Source organism: Marmota marmota, unplaced genomic scaffold (assembly GCF_001458135.2).
Source record: "Marmota marmota marmota unplaced genomic scaffold, marMar, whole genome shotgun sequence".
NCBI classification, from domain to species: domain Eukaryota; kingdom Metazoa; phylum Chordata; class Mammalia; order Rodentia; family Sciuridae; genus Marmota; species Marmota marmota.
The window spans coordinates 5,994,943-6,017,193 of record NW_025999999.1 but is presented as its reverse complement, the minus strand read 5'-3'; the positions used below and the strand labels follow the sequence as shown (position 1 = coordinate 6,017,193).

Below are 22,251 nucleotides of genomic sequence, written 5' to 3'. Positions count from 1 at the left end.
ATCAAGAGGCTGAAACGGGGCAGGACAACCAGGGAGTCTCAGCGGGGGGGCGGGGGCTCTGGGCTCTGCTCCAATACAGTGAGTCACACTGAACAAATTCCTTTCCCTCTCTGGGCTCAGATACAAATTTTACTTGCCTAAAAAATTGTTTCAAAATGCATTTAAATTTCATTTCAAGAAGGTAAAGAAGATACGCAAGTACGCACTTGCAAGCTCTATTTGGAAAGCCCAGCTCCCTTTTGTCCCTTCACATCTGTGCATTGTCTGCTTGGGTCCTGGAAGCCTTGGAGTGCATACCCTGGACTAGGCAATTTTACTGGCTGTGTTTCTGCTACTGTGACCTAAGGAGTTGTTAGATTGGGGATGCCTGGGCTCCACACCAGCTGAACTTAGTCAGACTCTCCCAGGGTCACCCAGGAAGCAGCACTTTTATCTCTCCCACTTTTAAAATATGTTCTGTTGCTCACCAATGTGTGACAGCTCCTGCTGAGGTCCGATCCAGGATATCTTTCTGACAGAGGGAATGGTGGGAAGGATAGAAAAAGATGTTTATGTTCTGCATTTGCCTTGATTCTGAGGAGGAAGGACACTTTGTTTTCTTTCCTTTCTATATAGGTTATTGAAGGCAAGGCCAAGCAGCTGTCTTGAAAACAGGGCATTAGGACCTGGAAGGAACATGTGCAGAGGGTCAGATCATCAAGACCAGGAGGGAAGATGTAGAGACCAAGGCAGCAGAAAGAGTGATAAGGCCATCCCCACTACTAATATGAACTGGCCCTTGTTGACCACCAGGTGCCAGCCACGGTGCTCAAGATGCCACCAGATCTCATTTAGTCTTACAACAGCCTTCAGAGGCAGTTGTACTTTTTCATAAAAATTAGAAAAACTTTATTATCCCAGGTGAATGAGTGTTTGAGTTAGGACTCAAACCCAGGTGTGAATGATGCTGAAGACAGACAGATCCCCTGTTCCCTCACTGGGACGCATGGCATACAGAAGGGAGCCAGCGGGTGCCGATCCAAGGAACATCAATCTGCTGGATCATAATCTGCACAAAATTGTTTGCAAGAAACACTGAACAGAGTCCATTCAGCAGGCAGGCTCCTAAAGGAGACAGATCAGCTTACTATATAAACCGTGCACCTATTTCCTAGAGAACTCACTGACAGCCAATTCTCAGTATGCTATTTTTATTTGAGAAATCCAAACTATGTTCACAGAATCTTGCAAGGACCATTCCCCTTAAAATATGTTCTTACCTTATATAAGTGATATACCAATAGTCTTCCTGAGATTTTTAAAAGAAAGATATTTGGGGCTTCTCCACAAATTTATGAATCAGAGATTCTTGTGATAAAACTTGGGAATATTATCTTTAAAAATTTCCCCTGGTCTGTGGCTCAGGAGGCTGAGGCAGGAGGATTACAAGTTCAAAGCCAGCCTCTGCAACTTAGCAAGGCCCTAAGCAACTTAGAAAACCCTGTCTCAAAATAAAAAAATAAAAATTTAAAAAATGGGGAGGCTAGTGATGTGGCTCAATCCTTGGTACAAAAAAAAAAGCTTTCCTGGTGATTCTACTGGTCAGCCAGGATTGGGAACTTTTGGCTCAAACCATAATGAATCACTGGGAGTAGGGGATAACTTTCCTAATTGAAATGGATCAGATGGGGGTTACCCAGGAAGCCCCAGGAGGCAGATAGCCTGCTAACTTTCTTCCTTAACCTTTCATTCTTCCTACTTTCCCGGCGCCCTCCCCCATCCCTTCTCATTCTTCTTGTTTCAAAATTTGTCCTACTCTAAGCTGGCTAGCCAATAGCACTTGGTAAAAGGCGAAAGATTTATAAGATCTGAAGAGAAACCAGAGTATAGCACTTGGAATAGTAGCGCCGCATGGTGGAGAGAAACTCTACAGCACTATGGAAAAGCACACACAGTCCATGGTCTTGAGATATGGTAGGGGCCACGGGAATCAGCTTAAAATTTAACAGTGTAATTAGTCATTTAAGGTCCTTTGTATACACAGGTGTATTTGGACTCAGAGTCTTGATTTCAGTACAGAGAATAAGAAGATGGAATTTATCTACAGAGGACACCCATGTATAATCACCTTAATATTCCAGAAAATGCTTCAGGTCTCCAGAATCCTTTGTGGTTTTTTTTTTTTTTTTTTTAATAACCCAGAAGTTCTTTGAAGTCAAGGATCAATCTAATTCACATCCATATCTGCTGTGCTTGGTGCAATGTTACAAAAAAATTTTAAAAGGAACATAATAGGTATTTGTTGAATAAATGAATTTCAGAGTCAGACTTAAGGGGCTCTCTACTAGATTGCATTGATAGATGGAAATATTCACAGAAGGAGTTTCTTACTTAGAAAAACTTTCCTGGGTAGAATACATAGGTAAAGACGAAGAGAAATGAAGACTTTTCTTTTTGGAGCTCCAATCCTAGGTATATTTGAGCTTATCTCTAAATCCCTTAATCCTTTTTATCACAAATATCCACACTGGGAGCAGAGCTTTGTGAGAAACAAGCACGCAAAAACATGTTTGCAGTTATGAAAGCATGTGGAAAGGATAGCTTTTCTATTGTTTCTTTTCTCCTTGATTTGGCCTGATTTCTGAACCAACACACCTATCACTTAGAGCCTGATGATGCTGCTTTCTGGATAGAAATTTTTAATATTTATAATTGTTATGAACACTACCAAGGAAAACGTTAGCATCATTCTAGATTCTTCTTCTCTCTCTGCACTCTTGAGCTCAGATTTCCACTCAAATCAACTTTAACCTTTTCTGAGCCAGCATTTCTACAGCAAGGTTGATTACAAGGTGCTGAAAATAGTGTAATAGAGAGCATGCAGGGAAGGGAGAACTCTTCCTGTCCCCTTAAATTAGACAGGTGCAACCTGTAAGAAACGAGGAACTGAGAACTGGCTAACAGCAGGGAAAGTAGTGGAGTGTGCAGGCTCCATACTGCAGGGATGTCAGGATCCAAGGTCACTAGGAGGTCAGTTTGAGAATTCAGATGTCTGGATGATTTGAAGGTCTCTTTTTTCTGTCCTAAAGGGATTAGATAGGCATTTTTGTGTGTGTGTGTGACAACTTTTTCTGATCATGTAATTTTAGAAATGTTGAGATCAGGAAGAGAATATGTACTTTATCATTCCATGAAGGGTCTCCTCAGCAATGGGCTAAATGTATAACCCTGCAGTGGTATATAGCCCTGTGCGTTAATGTTTAACATATAAACCCTTAGGAAGTTCACCCTGTGTTTTTATCATTGAGGTTAAGATTTTAAGCACTTCACACAAATGGTTTATTAATTCTTCCACCATCCCTGTAACTACATAAGGGGCCAGAATGAGGACACACAGCAATTACATCTCTGAGCCAAAAAGAGCTGCGCTAATCATTTCTATTTCTCAACTGACAGAGGTTTTGTTGTTTTTAATATGCTTTGCTGTCCCCACTAGATAGCTTCTTTGTCAAGGAGAGATTGCCAAGCTTAGGAAATGTGCTAAAATTTCTCAAGAGGTTTTTATCTTCTTGCTGTTTGTGTAAAGACCTTACCAGATCTGACTGTGAAAGGTGGCATTTCTTGGTTGACTAGGTCCTGAGAGTAAGTCCTTTGAACTTCTTTGAAGGTGAAGATTAGGCTGACCTGAGACAAAATGATGTAATAAAGAGTTACCTCCATTCCCTCCTGATTTGGGGCCCCTCCTGTCCCTGAGCCTACATGTTTTCTGCTCAAAGGTTAAACGAAGGTCAAGTTCAACCTTTCTCTCTCTCTCTCTCTCTCTCTCTCTCTCTCTCTCTCCCTCTCTCTTTTTTTAACCTTTATTTTTATTTATTTTTATGTGGTGCTGAGGATCGAACCCAGTGTCTCACACGTGCTAGGAAAGCACTCTACCACTGAGCTACAACCCCAGTCCCTCAACCTTCTCTCTTTTTAAGAAACTCAAATTGTTCATTTTCTCCTCCCTGAATAAAGCCTTGAAAGGTGACATAGAGGGTTGAGAGCTCTTGCATAGCATGGGTGAGCCTCCCCCCCCCAGTCTGTCTTCAGAACTGCAGGGTGCGGGAGAAGAAGACTGATTAATCTGATCAGCTAATGCGTGAGCTGCTCATGTTTGCTAACTCCATTTCTTTCCTTCCACATTCACCTTATTTCGCTATGGCTTTTGTCCATTGCTGTATCGAAACTGGTTATCCATACCTTCCAAAGCATTGGAATCCGTTGACTCCTCTTTCCTTCTTACGCATTCTTCCCTTAAGTCTTAGGACTCCATTTACTCCTGGTTTTCCTCTAACATGGAACATTCTGGCCACCCCTTCTCAGACTCCTGTATGGCTGCTTCTCCTCTGCACAGCTCTTAATTGTTCCTTCTTAGTGAGCTCTCTAAGGACCTCTTCTCATCACACTCTAGCCTGCATTCTCAATATGCTCCAGGGCTTGGATTGCCTTCTCTGTGCTCAGAATTCCCATATCTGCCCACCCATTCTGTTTCCCTGAGGTTTAGACTTGCATTTCCAGGACATTTTCACGTTAATGTCTCACAGGTGCTGCCACTCAGCAGGCAAAATTGAAATCACCCTTTAAAATTCTTCCTCCTTCATGTCCCTGATTCAGTGAACAATACCACCATAATTCCAGTTGCTTGTAACCAAAACTGAAACTTGGCCAATATTTCATTTTGAAACATTGTCATGTGCCACACTCTGCAAGAGCATGTATGTAAGGGGTAAGGAATTTCAGATAAGTCCCTGTCCTTGGGTTGCTTAAAATCTTGTGGGAGGTTGGCATTAAATTAATAATTGCTCAAATTAGTACTCAATCATAATTGTGATGAACACTACCAAGGAAAACATTAGCGTCATTCTAGACTCTTCTTCCCTCCTGCATTGAATCATCATGTTCTAGCAATTCTCACTGCTTGTTAGAGTCTGTAAACAAGTCAAAATAACACCTGGCATTTTGCCAGGGGAATGTTAGAGTTCGTAAACAAGTCTGGATGATGCCTGGCAAAATGCCAGAGGGAGTGGTTTGAGAAGTAACAAAAGCAAGCCATTAAGTGTGGAGATTCCTGATTGGTTGACTGATGTATCTAGTTTATGCTAATTAGATAAGCTCTGTGGAATGTATAAATACTGCTCCTGTCCTGCAATAAATGGCTCCCTCTCCTGCTGTATCAACTTACACAAGTTATTCCTCACCCCCCCCAGTCTGTCTTCAGAACTGCAGGGTGCGGGAGAAGAAGACTGATTAATCTGATCAGCTAATGCGAGAGCTGCTCATGTTTGCTAACTCCATTTCTTTCCTTCCACATTCACNCCGTTATTCTGCTGCAGCCCGACTGCGACAACTGCTAAGTTTTTCTACATTTGTTCTCTCCTCTGCATCCCACTGCCATCAGAATCTGTCACTTAGATCATTGAAACCACTTCCTTGCTGGGTGACCCTTGACCTAGTTGTCCATTGACCATACTGCATCCATAGAGATCTTTGAAAAATGTAACTCTGCATGTTACTTCTCTTCTGAAAATACTTTTGGTTTCTACTGCCCTTGGGATGGAGTATCTTACCATGACATTGAAGGCCCTCTGGGACCCAGCCCCTCCCTACTTAAGTCCTTACCTCCTCTATGGTCACCCTCCTCCTTGTTCTCTCTATTCCCACCATCCTCCACTGTCAGACACTGAGAATATTCCTTTCCCTCTGCCTAGAGCACTCCCCATCCCTTCTCCCTCTAACCTTTCACTTAGCTAATTCTCATTTTCTTCAAGTGTCCAGAAGGTTTACCAGGCTAGCCCCACATCAGGCCCTCTCCCGCCCTGTGCTTTCATCATATTCATGCTATGCTGAGAGCCATGGCCGAGTCTGTATGGCCCCTGGCATTTTGCCAACAGTATTGGTTGATAGGCGAGGCATTACTATCCTCCTCAGCCTCTACTTTGGAGTTCTTGTGGGGATTCCCGGGGATTCCCCGAGAGTTCCCATTGGTTGGAGAAGTGCAGGAGGAGGGATTTCCAGAGGAGATATTTCCGGTGGCTGGTTCCTGGACAAGCCTCGTGGCGTTGGGGAGGAGTTGCTGGTGGAGTTCAAAAATAAAGTTTGTTCCTGCTTCAGTGGCTCGTGATTTGGCCCGTACGGGGAACGAACCCGCAACCTTGGTGTTATCAGCACCAAGCTCTAACCAACTGAGCTAACCGGCTCCATTGTAGTGGGAGAACTCAAAAGTAGCTGCCGAGGCAGATAGTAATGCCTCGCCTGTCAACCAATACTGTTGGCAAAATGCCAGGGGCCATACAGACTCGGACATGGCTCTCAGCAATGCTAGGATGCTCCCTGAGGACAGGGCCATGTCTGTCTGCTTCACTGCCATCTCCCCAGCAGTACCTGGCCCAAGGGGGTTTTCAACAGGGATATGTTCATTGACTTGTGGCATAAATTATCAATAGGAGATGTTTAAAGAACCTCTGTCTTTCAGGCAACAGTTGTATACTGGAATAAGGATTTTCTGGGGTGTTGTATTCCAGGAGTGTGTTTTGTCTGTGTACTTTGCAGAATGGATGACAAAGCCTAGGAATTTCAGAGTATGTAGAAGGGGAGAGTGTAGATGTGTCAGACCAATGGGAAATGTTTTCGCCCAGCAGGTATTTGGAAATTTGCAATAACCCTGAAATCACACTGTGTAGGTGCTGCCTCTACCTATCATTTCTAAACCAGAGGCAGGAGCTCACCAGAAAAAGGTAGTAGAGACAAGATGACCGAAGACTTGACCCTGAAAGTGTTTCATCCTAGGTCAGCAAACCTTTTGCCACAGGACATAGAGAAATGCCTTTCTCCATTTTTCCATATTAAAAGAATATCTCAACGTGAGCTTTTTCTTGCCAATGAGGAAAAGGAAGGTGAATGTGAGCAGTTAGACCCTATAATTTTCAGATTCAAAAGAAGTAATTTCTAATGTGGGAATTACCATTAATTTAGACTATTCCCATATTCTCTATAATAAAGCAAACGTTTAAAAATTGCTCTCTCTTCCCTTCCTCTACTTTTTTCATTTCCTTCTGTTCTTTACTTCCTTCCCTTCCCTCTCCTCCTCTTCCCACCTTTTTCCTTCTTTCCTTCATGGACAATTTCAATCCAAATGATATTAGATAAGCAGAGTAGATGATTTCTTGGAGGTTGCTTGTGGGGCAGAAATACCTAGAATGAGCTGCTATAATCTAAGTGGGAGGGGGAGCCTTATGCCAGGGGCTACGAGGCACTGGGTTCTGGAACCTGAGTGGAGTATGCACCCATGTGGAGGTAGCAGCTCAGTGTGTTGTATCGGACCCCAAGGGAAATGGGGAAGGCATCCATTTGGTGAAGATGGGATACTTCAATAGTCTTAAAGAATCCTCCTTCTGGAAAGGGCTAGTTGTGGAGATCAGGGACCACCTCTGCCCACAATACTGCTCTAGGCTGTGTAATTCTGAGCAGTTTGAAACGTCTAAATTCAGTCCCAGTCTTCAAGGTTAGGAAGGCATACAAGGCAAGGTGAAAGGAAAGGCTACAACTTCACCATATTTGTTTTCTTGCTTGCTTTATAAACCCATGCCTGAGGGCCCTCTTTTGTTCTCTTGTTGGAACCCCTCAAATGATGAGAATCCTCCCGGTAAATTTGTTCTCCACTTTATTTTTCTAAAAGCAGAAATTAGGAAATCGGCATTTGAAAAGTCCTCTGGGCCTGTTTGTGCCTTTTGTCACAATATGATAAAAATTGCTGATAAATATTTCATAACCCAAGTTAGCACAAGAGTAATTCAGTTACAGGAATAACCAGCATGTGAAAAGCAGTCACATCAGAGCCAAATGTCAGCACGTGGAGATGATCTGACCTGTGTAGAGCAGCCCCAAAGTCCCTTCCACATCTCAGGATGATCTTGTCACAGTCTCCACTCTCTGACCCTCCCGGTTTTCAATGTACCAGATCTTCCAAGAGATTCGCCTTGCTCTACAAAAACCAAGATTCATGCTCCATTTACTCAAAGTTCAAATTTTCAAATTGGCCAAAGGTTGTATTTTTGTGAAAAGTGAATTTGAAGACATTCTAAATCTCTCTATCTCCCTTGTTTCTTTTATTCTTTCCTTTTTTCTCTCCTTCCTTTTGACAGACAGGAACTTGTTCCCAGAAAAAGAAAATTAAAGGGAATATCTGTCCTATAAATAAACAGACTTGTTAAAGAAGGAACAGAATTCAGGACTTGTGCTCACCATCCCATGGCTAAGAGGGTTCCCTTCTGTGCTTCAGCAAGTTCTTCACGCCTCTTTCTCATTATCTCTAACCATATACAGTGAATGTTTCTCTGGTTACACAAAAGAAGTGACTATCAGTATAAGCTGAATAGAGGAAAAGTACAAGATGTCATGTGACTATGTTTTATTCATGAGAAACAGCAGGAGAGCAGTGAGGTGAGGAAAGATCACAGCAGGTAATTTCCCCAGCTACACCCACAAACTCACAACAATCTCAGGCTGTTGGGTTACTAAGAGGCAACCCAAAACATTTTGCTGTACCCAGGACTTAGCTTCATATTAAAAGGGACATTTTTAAAGGTGGCAGGACTGAGGGACAGTCACATGGACAAAGGTCCCTTCCAGTTCAAAGATTCTAGATTCTAATATTTTGAAACTTTGGGAGGAGGGATGTTCAGCTGAACACAGGAAGCATTTAACCTGTCAGTGTTAAAATCTTGACATAGTCCAGTCTGGCTGAGGATGAATTAGATATTTTATTTGAATTTGGGCTTAAGCTCATTGTCACACAGATTTGAATATAGGATCTTAAAAAATAGTATTAGCTTGATTAATAAATATAGCACATTAGAAAGTATGACTTTCACTGATATTGAAAAAAGCATTAGAAGACCTACATCTTTTTCTTTTATTGACTCATTCATTTAATTACCAGGGCAGGGGGGGGGGGAGAGAGAGAGAGAGACAGAGAGAGAGAGAGAACGAGAACGAAAAGATTCTGAACCCAAAATAAATGAATGCAAGTTCTTCAGGTTACAGCAAGTGCAGGACTGTAAGGGGCCTGGTGTCCACTTCTTCCCAGGGGTAGTGTGGAGGGAGGCAAGTATGCAGAGACTGACAGCCCAAGTCTTACCAAATGGAAAGAAGGAGCTACTGACAGCAGAGAGGCAGCGCCTATCTGTTCCTGCTCTAAGCTGTGCTTCTGCCTGCTGAGCAGCACCTGCTGACCCCCACTGAGCCTCAGGGCCTGCCCCTGGTTGGGGACATTCCCCATCCTCATCCCAGAAGTCATGAGGCCCTTCACCCTCCCTCCCAGTCCAGTGGCTCAGAAGTGTGATCCTCATCTGGAGTGCAGGTCCTCACACCGGGAGCCAAGCAAGTCAGCTCCTGCATGTTTCCCTCCCAATCTCCTGGCAACTAACACTTTTAATTATGAACAGTGTTTTGTGGAATATTGAAAGAAACTTTTGAAAAATTGTAGCTGTTATGCTATTGTCTCCATGAAGAGAATCTCACAACTTGGCTCTAAGACTACATATCCACGTTCTTACTAGGATAGGCAGATCCTGGCCTCTTTTCTTTGTTAATAAAGTTCAGTCTTTGAAGGGGCTTCCCAAGTGGACCTGTTAGTAACCTTTGATCCCAAACCCAGCTTTCACAATATGTCCAGGTGGCTACAGCGACGGGGACGACACACCCTCCAAGGGATGTTATCAGGGTCTGTTCTACCTTCTGCCAACCTTAAACCTGGGAAGATGCAGGCTAGTTTCTAACACAGAGGTTGTATAATTCAACATGGAGAGACTTTCTCCCAAGTTTCTATAGTTTCTGATTTCATCTTTGTAGATAATATTATTAAGATAGGTGCAGAAGGCCAAAGTTAATATGGAGAAAACCAAAGCACATCAAAACCAAACTATTTTGTTGAGGCTAGTATACCCTTCTCACAAAATCCTCAAGAAGAATCAAACTCTGTTTCCATATGGGGTGGAAGCTTAGTTTGAAAAAATTGTCTGGCATGAAGTAGGCACCCAGTAGCTGTCCCCTGAATAGTCAATGAATAGCCACTGCCCTGTTCAACTCAGCATCTGTGCTCCAACAGGATTCCCAAAGGCCAAGGATAAGTGTAACACTTCTCCCATAAATTTGATTATTTGTAACTTGAGTTTACTTACCAAGACCTTAACAAACTTTTAACAAATTTATTGTATATGTTAAAAGGCTGAAAGCATTTGTACTCCCCACTATTAGAAAGAGGAAGACCCCTTCTATAGAGAGTGTGTAAGGCACCAACTCCCAAGGCCTGAGTTGCTTCCTACCTCCTTCCACTGCGGCAGTGGGCAGGTATGCAATGTGTTCTGTTCTGCTGGTGGGTAGAGTGGTTCTGCACTAACATTGGCTACAGCTTTGATGATGAGAATATAGCATTTACGAAAGAAGCAGGAAGCAGCACACCAGTCCCATGGATTGACTGGATTTTAAAATGTTACAAAACATATTTACTGCCAACAAGGGACTAGGGGAGATGACTTTAAGAAGAGTTGTTGTTTTAAAGTTTTCTGCTGTTTGAGCAATAGAAAATAGCAATTCAATTTAGCAGCTGCTTAAAGTTTGAAGAGTCAAGCATCTGAGAGGATGGGAAGCAATGATGCAGCCCCTTCTGCTCTGCTTTAATCTTTCATTCAACAAGCACTGTGTGCCACAGCCTATTCTAGGCTATGCGGGAGACACGAAGACCCTAAGTGGGCAGCGCCTTCCATTAATGAGTTTAAAATTTAGTAGAGGAAATTTCACATAGGGAAATATCTACAGTGAGAGGCAATGCAATAGGAGATAGGCCATAAGAAGAGTGTAAAGTATGTTCCTTCCTGGAGTGACTGGGACATTATCTGAAGAGCTGGTCTTTGAGCTGAGCAGGAACAGGACAAGATGAGAGGGAGGGATCTTCAGGCAAAGGAAACTGCGTGGGTGAGTGCTGAGTCCAACTTCCTCCTGTGTGAAGTCTCTCTCCCCTCCTGCCCTTCCTACTGTTCCAAAAGGAGGTGACTCTCCTGCTGCTTCTGCCTTCAGACATTCTGTGGTTTGAACACACTATCATTGTGACTAGCTTTGTAAGTCTGACTCTCCAGGAAACTATAAACTCCTTTAGCACAGGTTCCATGAGTTAACAAATATTATAAATATTAAGGGCAGAAAAACTCAATTATCTTTTATATGAAGATTATTTCATATAAAACTATTATTCTTATATGAAGATTAAAATACTTTAAAATCTAACTGTGTTATGTATCAGTTATGTATTAGTTAGCTTGTGAGTCTGCTCCTATGGAAGAGCCCCCAGCTCATCCAGTCACTGGAACATCCACCTGCCACAGAAAAAGCCCTGTAAGCAAAGACAGTCTGAGCCAGTCCAAAAGCTTATCTCCAAGACAATGGCAACACTTTATGATTGCCTGGGCCGTACACTTCCACATGCATCACATACATACACTATACACACAGATATTACTGTGAATTTGTATATGTATAATCAAATATAATATATATTTCACATTTATAATTTTGTCAATACTAAAAACTGTTTGAGTAGGGAGGGAAACTATTGTCAACATTTTGCAGATGAGTAAAGTGAGACTCAGATTTCTAAGATATAAGCAGCTATATAGTGACAGAACTGAAACTTGAATGTAAATCTCCTCATTTTCCACTATTTTTTCAATGACAAAGACAAGCCCAACTTTCCACCCAAACCAGAGCAGTCTTCTTAAGGGAAGCACCTTGGCCACAAATTGAGAAAGGATCCTTACTGCTCTCATGGTTGTTTGACCCTATGATTTTCTTCTCCCTCCCCAAATTTCTAACCTAGACCCCATTTCCTCCCCGTTCTTTACTGTCCTGACTGCCCCCTTCTCTTTCTTCCCTCATCTAATCTGCCCATCAGTCCCAAGGGCTGGGCTCTTCAGCCATGACTTGTATGACAGTGTCAACTTAACCTTTCGTATACCCCCACAGGACTTCTGGGGCAGAGATGCTTTCCCTGTGGGGACTGATTGCAGAGAAGGGTCAGAGTGATTGGGATCTGTCTGTGGGAAGAGGTTCAGAGGCTACAGTCTATCTGCTAGCCTGTCTCCTCTATGCCTGAGTGACACATACCAAGGTCCCCAGAGAATTGCACTTGGGACTCAGGGAGATGCCCATCAAGTCCTCTGAAATACCAACCCCTAAGGCTCTTGAAACCTTGGCAGAAGTGGTTCCCTTCCTTGAGATGGTGTCAGGCTCAGAGGGGCAGCCCTGTGGCCTTGGTGGGGTCTCACTCATGTTATGCCATTGGGGAGCCCAAAGGGGTAGTTGCTCTTTTTATGGAGACTAAACATTGTAGTAGTTCAAAATGTCCCCACAGAAGTCCTCATGCACCACACAGGAATCATTGCAGACCTGCAGCTACCACAGCCTTGGAACCCCCAGTAGCTGGTTCTGTAGTAGATGAAGGAGTGCAAGCTATGGCCCAGGCTCTGGCTGTTGTACCTCTCGGTCCAATACAGACTGTCCAGGAGTGGGCCCTGGGCAAACTGAACCACAAGCTGGGTTGGGCTGACCCAACGATCCAGCTTCCTCCTGGCCACTGATCTTCATTCTCACTCCCTGGTCAATGTCACCAGTTTGTCCCAGTGTCTTTTGTTGGAGCCTTCAACTGACCAACTGACCCAGGGCCTCAACTGACCCAACTGACCAGATCCTGAGCTGACTCCATGTAAAATGCATTTTGAAGTTCAGCCCACCCTCTCACCCCTAATTCTGGTCTGAATTCTCATTTGGTTCCTGGATCAATATCCTGACCTCTAGCCTACTTCCACCTGATATGCATCCTAATCCATGACTGACTTTATTTCTAGGCATTTGTCCTGATCTGTTATCTGAAGTCCCTGCACTCTGACCAATGGTGTCAGGCCATTGAGAAAGAGAGGGGAGCAGGAGGAGATCTCATACTTACATCTCAGAAGTCTGCCATGCTGCTGTTGGCCTGGAGGAGACTCCAGTCTGATGGGATATGGAGGAAGAGCTCAGACGTCACTTTGGTGTACTAACAGCTTGTCATTCTATAGGTTACTAGTAAACAATCCCAGAGACTGTATCCTTCTCACAGTTCCCATCCATATTTCCCAGAGGAGACAGGTGAGTACACTTCCCTGGGGACAGAGGTGCTACCTAGATGAGAACCTATCCGACCTACCCCTAGAGTTGACTGGGGGGAGGCTGATGGTGGCTCTGGAGAAAATAGAGATTGCATTGGGGAAGAGTGTGATTACAAGGGATCCTCCTCTCCTCTCAACTCGCCTCAGAGAGACAGTTACTCCATTCATAACTGTCTCTTGACATTGTCATACTGGAAATTCACTTTTCTCAGCTGACTCAGTATAAGTTAGCTCTTGTTCCTCAGAGCCAGGATATTTCTGCTTTGAGTAGTACTTCTTTTTATTTGTCCACTTTGCCTTTTGGAAAGTACCTCCAAACTCTCGAGCACTCAAGGCTCTGGCCAAACATCTTATGATAGAGATGTGGCCTCCTGGCAGGTAGGGTCAGTGACTCTGCAGACATGGGAGCAGCAGACATAGGCACGGCACCACTGGCATGGATAGTACATCCTGATGGGCATCAGTGTCTGCTGGGAGAGGGACTCAGAGAATCCCCCATAAAAAAGACATGGCCTTTGCCCTGAAGAACTGGATCTCCCTAGATCACTCATATGTACACTCCTACTCTTATGTGCCTAAAGCAGGAAAGCTCTAAATTTTATCATTTAAAGGCGGGATTTAAAATGTATATGCCGTTTATTTTATAGATTGTCTGATATGGCCTCATGATTAAATTTAGACCATGTTTTTTTTTTTTTTGTTTCTATTTTATTTTGTTTTTGTTTTTGCAATACTGGGGATTGAATCCAGGGCTTTGCACATGCTAGAAAGGTGCTCTGCCACTGAGCTACATCCCCAGCCCCAGCCTTTGTGTTTTGAGGAGTTCCACACTGGTGATATGTCCTTTTAGAGCATCATAGCAGGAGTTACATTTTCATGTATTTGTCTCATTACTGATTAGGTTACTTTGATCCCTTGTTAACATGGTGTCTTTCAGGTTTCTTCAAAGTAAAACCTTGATTTTTTTTTCTTTACAATGTTACTCATTGATCTTTTACCTACTAGACAGCTCAAAAACAATGCTATTGGCTGTTTGCTTCTCACTTTTCTCTTCTGCATTCTCTAGAGGAGACAGGAAATCCTGATGCCTGTCACCAGAAATTCCACCTAGATGGGAGCCCATGAGACTACCTAGAATCCATTGATTACTTTTGTCAGATTATAACTAGTATGGTTATCAAATGGTGAATTTTTTTATTCCACCATTTGTACTGCATTTAATAGTTGGCTTTTTTTTTTTTTTCAACAAGAACTATCCCTATCTTCCCTCTTCCTCCTCCTCCTTCTCTTCCTTTTTTGGTGGTGCCTTGTGTACTCTAGACAATCCCTCTACTACTGAGGTCTATCCCAGCCCTTTCCCCTTTTTTTTAAATTCATTGATATACATCAGGTTGAACTCATGCATTCTTGGGATTCCTCCCCATAGGTTAGAATTTGTTATTATAATTTATTTTGTTACTCAATTTTTTTTTTTACCAGGTCACAAAATGTTAGAGTCTGTAAATAAGTCAAAATAACACCTGGCATTTTGCCAGGGGAATGTTAGAGTTCATAAACAACTCTGGATGGTGCCTGGCAAAATGCCAGAGGGAGTGGTTTGAGAAGTAACAAAAGCAAGCCATTAAGTGTGGAGATTCCTTATTGGTTGACTGATGTATCTAGTTTATGCTAATTAGATAAGCTGTGTGGAATGTATAAATACTGCTCCTGTCCTGCAATAAATGGCTCCCACTCCTGCTGTATCAACGTACACAAGTTATTCGTCACCCCCGGTTATTTTGCTGCAGCCAGCAAAATTCTCTCTCTCTCTCTTTAAAAAAAGAAAGAAAGAAAGAAAGTTCAAAGCCAGCCTCAGCAACTTAGCAAGGCACTAAGAAACTTAACAAGACCAAATCTCTAAATAAAATATAAAAGGGGCTGGGGATGTGGCTCAGTGGTTAAGCACCTCTCGGTTCAATCTCTGGTACCAAAAAATGAAAGAACCAACTGACATGCAGATGTCTCAAGGAATGAAAAATTAAATGTACAAAAATGCTAACTGGGTTATTTAAAACATCAAAAGTAGCAAGCAACCTGAATATTCTGCAGAGGGGCAATATGGTTAATCAATTATATCACTGATATAATCACTGATATAATCAATTATATCACTGAGCCACTTATTAGAGTATAATACGGCATTTGAAATGGTAACAAATACAATATGAAATTAGAAGACATATACTTCGCAAATGGATAAAAAAGAAGATCCAAATACAAATTGTTTGCAAGAGACTCATAGGCAAAGGCAACCCAAAACTAAAAGTAAAAGGATGGAAAATAGTATTCTATGCAAATGGAACTCCAAAACAAGCAGGAGTAACTATTCTCATACCTGACAAAACAGACTTCAAGACAAAATTAATCAGAAGTGACAAACAAGGTCATGTTATACTGGTAAAGGGAACAATCCAATAAGAATATGTAAAGAGTATAAATATTTATGCCCTGAACATCAGTGCATCTAATTACATAAAACAGACACTACTGAACCTAAAGACTCAGAGGGACACCAACAAAATAATACTGGGTGATTTCAACACATCTTTCTCACCAATAGATAGGCCATCCAGACATAACTCAGTAAAGACCCTTCAAATCCTATGAATCAAAAGGACTTAAGACATCATTATATTATTTCTTTTTTAAAAAAAAATTATTCTAATTTGTTATATATAACAGCAGAATGCACTATAATTCATATTACACATATAAAGCACAATTTTTTCATATCTCTTGTTGTATACAAACTATATTCACACCATTTGTGTCTTCATACATGTACTTAGGTAATGATGTCCATCTCTTTTACCATCTTTTTTACCCCCTTGCCCCTTCCCTTTCCCTAGCTCCCCTTTGCCCTATCTAGAGTTCTTCTAATCTTCTCATGCTCCTCCTCCCGACCCCACTATGAATCAGCCTCCTTATGTCAGAGAAAACATTTGGCATTTGGTTTTTTGGGGTTGGCTAACTTTACTTAGCATTATATTCTCCAACTCCATCCATTTACCTGCAAATGCCATGATTTTATTCTCTTTTATTCCTGAATAATATTCCATTGTGTATATGTACCACAGTTTCTTTATCCATTCATCTACTAAAAGGCATCTAGGTTGGTTCCACAGTTTAGCTATTATGAATTGTGTTGCAGTAAACATCATCCAACAACAGCAGTATTCACTTTTTTCTCGGCGGCTCATGGAACCTTCTCCAAAATAGATCATATTTTAGGGGCTGGGTTTGTAGCTCAGTGGTAGAGCACTTGCTGGCATGCATGAGGCCCTGGGTTTTATCCTCAGAACCACATAAAAATAAATAAAAAATAAAGATATGTGTCCATTTACAATTAAAAAAAACATTTTAAAAAATAGATCATATTTTAGGACACACAGCAAGTCTTAGCAATACAACAAATCAATATAATTCCTTGCATCTTATCATAATGAATGAAATTTAAAATAAAAAACAAAAAATACATGAACATTGAACAATATACTTTTAATAATGAATAGGTAATAGAAGGGATCAGGAGAAATTTTTTAAATTCTTTGAATCAATTAAGAATGCAATAACATCAGAATCTCTGGAACATTATTAGGCAGTACTAAGAGTAAAGTTTATATCGATGAGAGCCTACATGAAAAAAATCAGGAAGATCCCAAATAAACAACCTAATGATGCATCTTAGAGACCCAGAAAAAGAATAACAAACCAATTCCAAAACCAGTGGAAAGAAATACATAATCAGCTGGGCTCTGTAGTGCACCCCTGTAATCCCAGTGGCTCAGGAGGATGAGAGAGGAGGATCACAAATTCAAAGCCAGCCTCAGCAACTTAGTGAAGCCCTAAGCAACTTAGTGAGACCCTGTCTCTAAATAAAATACAAAAAATAGCTGGGGATGTTGCTCAGTGGTTAAGCATCCCTGGGTTCAATCGCCAGTACCAAAAAATAACAAATAAATAAATAAATAAATAAATAAATAAATAAATAAATAAATAAAATCAGTGCTAAAATCATTGAAGAAGAGAATAAAAAAATACAAAGGCTTAATGAAGAGTTGTTTCTTTGAAAAGATAAATAAGATTAATGGATCCTTAGCTGAACTAACCAAAAGAAAAAGAGAAAAGACCCAATTTAATAAAATTAGGGAGGAAAAAGTAGATATCACCACAGACATCACAGAAATCCAGAGAATCATCAGGGACTTTTTGAAACTTTATAATCCAATAAATTAAAACTTAGAAGAAATGGATACATTTCTAGATATGTATGATCAACCAAAATCGAACAAAAAGGATATAGAAAATCAAAACAAATAAAAAAACAAGCAATAAGATTGAAACAGTAATAAAATGACTTCCAATAAAGAAAAACCCAAGACTAGAGAGATTCTTGGCTGAAATCTATCAGACTTTTAAAGAAGAACTAATGTAAATGTTCCTCAAATTATTCCATTAAATAGAAAGGGGTGGAACATCTCCAAATTCATTTTATGAAGTCAGTATCACATTCATACCAAAACCACATAAGGACACATCAAAGAAGGAAACCACAGATCAATATCCCTGATGAACTTAGATGCAAAAATCCTTAATAAAATATTAGTGCATCATATTCAACAACACATTATGAAGATTGTACATCATGTTCAAATTAATTTCATTCCAGGGATGCAAGGATGATTCAATATATAAATCAATAAATGTAATTTACCACATAAATAGAATTAAGACAAAGTCACATAGTTATCTCAATAGCTGCAGAGATGACCTTTGACAAAATTCAGGACCCATTCATTATAAAAACACTGAAGAAACTAGGGAGAGAAGGAAATTACCTCAACATCATAAAGGCTATATACATTAAACATAAAGCCAATATCATAGTGCTGAGAGCCACGGCCGAGTCTGTATGGCCCCTGGCATTTTGCCAACAGTATTGATTGACAGGCGAGGCATTACTATCCGCCTCTGCCGCAACTTTTGAGTTCTCGCACTATTTTTGAGTTCTCGTGGGGATTTCCGGGGATTCCCTGAGAGTTCCCATTGGTTGGGGAAGTGCAGGAGGAGGGATTTCCAGGAGAGATATTTCCGGCTGGGGGTTCCTGGACAAGCCTCCTGGCCTTAGGGAGGATTCCCCGGGAGCTGTGTGAAGTGTTTTCCTGCAGTTTAAAAATAAAGTTTGTTCCTGCTTCAGTGGCTCGTGATTTGTGCCCAGCCAGACTGCGGCATCATAGTAAATGTGGAGAAACTGAAAATATTTCCTCTAAAATCAGGAACAAGACAGGGTGTCCGCTCCCACCATTCTTTATAGTCCTTGACATTTTAGTCAGAGCAATTAGGTAAAAGAAGGAAATAAAAGAATATGAATAGAAAAGAAGTCAAATTATCACTGCTGGCAGATAATATGATCCTGTACTTAGAAGATTAAAAAAAACACCCAAAGATTGCTAGTAAATAAATTCAGAAAAGTAGTAGTTTGCAAAATCAACATAGAAAATTCAGTGGTTTTCCTATATACTAATAATGAATTTTCTGAAAATAAATCAGGAAAACAATTCTATTTACAAAAGTCTCAAAAACAAACAAACAATAACAACACCACAAAAGCCTTAAGAATAAATCTAATCAAGGAGGCAAAACACCTCTACAATGAAAATTATACAGCACTGAAGAAAGAAACTAAAGACACTAAAATATGGAAAGATGTCCCATGGTTACAGATATGCAGGTTTAATAGTTAAAATAGCCACATCAGCAAAAGCAACCTACAGATTCAATGCAATCCCCACCAAAATACTAATGACATTCCTCACAGAACTAGAAAAAACAATCCCAAACTATATATGGAAGAATACGCAAAAAAAATTCTTTGAAAAAAAACTAGATGCAACATAATACTCAACTTCGAATTATATACTACAGAGCTGTAGTAACAAAGACTTCATGGTACTGGGATAAAAATGGACCCATAAACTAATGGGACAGAGTAGAAAACACAGAGGTAAACCCACAGATACAGTCATCTGATTTTTAACAAAGGTGCCAAAAACATACAGTGGAGAAGAACCTTTTAAACAAGCGATACTGAGAAAACTGGCTATCTATATGTAGAAGAATGAGACTATATCCCTATCTCTCACCATACACAAAATCAATTCAAAGTGTATCAAAGATCTGGAAATCATACTGGAAACTTTGCAACTGCTAGGAGAAAACGTAGGGTCAACACAGCATCATTTAGGTGCAAATACTTCCTCAATAGGACTCCTAAAGCTTACGAAATAATACCAAGAACTAATAAATGAAATGGAATCAAATTAAAAAGCTTCTGCACAATAAAGAAAACAAGCACATGAAGAGAAAACCCACAGAATGGGAACAAAATCTTTGCTAGTCATTCTTTCAACAGAGGATTAATATCCAGAATATATAAAAAACTGAAAAAAAAAAAACCCACCAAAGTGAAGAAATAACCCAACCAATGAGTGGGCAAATGAATAGATATTTCTCTGGAGATACAAATGGCCAACAAATGGGTGAAAAAAACATTCAACATCTTTAGCAATCGAGAAACCACAAATCAAAACTACACTGAAATTTGATCTCACTCCAATTGAATGGCAACCATCAAGAATACAAACAATAATAAATTCTGGGTAGGATGTGAGGCGGAAAAAAAAAACACTTAACATTGTTGTTGGAGTTGTAAATTAGTAAAACCACTATGAAAATCAGTATGGAGTTCCTTTAAAAGACCGGGAATGGAACTACCACATTACTCAGCTAACCTACTTCTCAGTATTTATCCCAAAGAATTCAGGTCAGCATACTGCAGTGATTCATGCATACCCATGTTTATTGAATTACAACTCAGAATAGTTAAACTGGAACCAATTTATGTGTCTCTCAATATATGAATGGACAAAGAAAATATAGTATATATTGGAGTATTATCCAGCCATAAAGGAGAATAAAATTATGTCATTTGTAGGAAAATGGATGACTTGAGAGCATTATGTTAAGCAAAATAAGTCAAAAACAAAAAGTCAAAGGTCATATGTTTTCTCTATACGTATAGGGCTAGAGAGAAAAAAGGTGGAGGGGCATCTCATGAAAATAGAATAGAGACCAGTAGAATAGAGAAAGGAGACCAGAAGAGGAAAAGGAAAGGGAAAAGGAAAGCCCGGGGGAGTGAAAGTTACCACATTATATTGTTATATTGAGTTAATGTTCGAATATGTAATAACAACCCTACTATAATGTATAATTATAACGCACCAATACAAAATTTTAAAAGAATGGTAATGATATCATTTCTGCTAAATGATTTTGAAATCTATCAATACATTAATTACTGAGATATGCTTCCCTTCATGTGGATCTGTTCAAGAGCCTCCTGGTGTGCATTGATTGAGCAAGCCCTATACTAATGGAGGTGATACATTTCTCTGAGGTGACCAAAGCTGTCTTTGTAGGATTTTCCTGGACTGCCTTTATTTGGCAATACTTCATGAACCCATCAATGATGAGGCTACCATGAATGAACTCAATAACTCCAGAAAGTATCAGTTCTTGGCATTGGGTGAACATATGGGTTGGTCAGGTGTTGATTATCCTGTAATGGTCACAGAACTTTATTGACTCATATAGCTTGAACTAAAAAAGTACAGCTAAAGTCCACGGCTTCTATATAGTGAAATCATTCATCACCAACTCTATTAACTTAGTCAATTCTCCTTTATCATTTATTAGTACTTCCATGAATTGGTGGTAATAATTAAATAAATAGTGGCACCCAAATAAGGTAATACCTACAAATGTCACTAGTTTTTCCTGCCTTAGTACCCATCTTTTCTGGGGACTAGTCTTGTCTGCTTTTAATGTCAAGGATTCTTCTTCTAATGCTTCCTCTGTTTCTAAATACATTTTTGGTGTAGCTAGAGATAGAAAAAAAGTCTTCAGTTCTTGGTTCTTTGTGACTCTCTGTGATTTTAGTTTTTCCAAGATGGTCAATCTCTGGGAAATCCTGGGCAAAATAGTTCAAGGAACAAGGTAAGAACAAGCATAAATCTTCCTCTTAACTTTCCACACAGCTGACTCAGCAGCCAGGGAATCCCTACACTCAGGCAAGTCGATCATGGTACACTCCATTCGATGTCTTTAGCTCTCTAGAATCAGTATACTTTCCTTCCCAGAGACCACAGCTACACACATCTTAGACATCTCTCATGACATTGACTGAACTCCAATATGTCTTGGGGTTTGTGGACAATATGAAATGATGCTATTTGAGGGACGGTATTGAGATAGGGACCACCATGGTGAGTCAGTCTGGGATAGTAAAATAAACCCCATGAGTTCAATAAACTGTTAGTTAACCTTTTGGAGCATGGCATGTTGCCTCTCTAGCCTTGTGCTCTGTTCAACAGACCTGCCATGAGACCCTGAAAAAAATCACAGAGGCAGAATGTTCACACAAGATGAAATTGTTACCAGGAAAAACTCTGAAGAAACCTTTCAGCTTTACTTGTTCTTGATCCACACAAAAATCACTAATTTTGGAGGTCACACAGGTGAGCAATGCACTATTAATTTCCCAAAAGTTTTGCTGTAGATAACACCTCTGATGGATGGGTTATGATGCTAATGGTTGCTTAGGTTACTTTTTCTAGGATTTGAAGAGGGCTGTTGCTGAAAACACTGATTCTTCACTTGGGCCTGCAGATAGTTAATGGGTGACCAGAATGGGATCTCTGTCTTCATGTTATGTCTGTCCCCTTTTCTGCCTTCTTTTGGGTCAGATTCTACTTGGCTGTGCCAATAGAAAGGTTGGTTGCCTTTGGAGCTGGCATGTGTTTTCTTCTACCCCATCTGAATGCTTTTGTTAGAATCTCTAGCAGTCCAGCCATCCAGTGTCCTTCAACCCCATCATAAATCACAGATGAAACCACAAGGCCAGGATATTTGTACACAATGATGGTGCCCCCCCCCCCCC

The 22,251-nt window shown here is 40.6% G+C and overlaps 1 non-coding gene across 1 annotated transcript; it reads right to left on the bottom strand.

Annotated features, from left to right (window-relative positions):
- Positions 1 to 6,141: 6,141 nt before the first annotated feature.
- Trnai-gau lies at positions 6,142 to 6,215 on the bottom strand. Its single transcript has one exon. It is a non-coding gene; the product is annotated as a tRNA-Ile (tRNA).
- Positions 6,216 to 22,251: the final 16,036 nt, after the last annotated feature.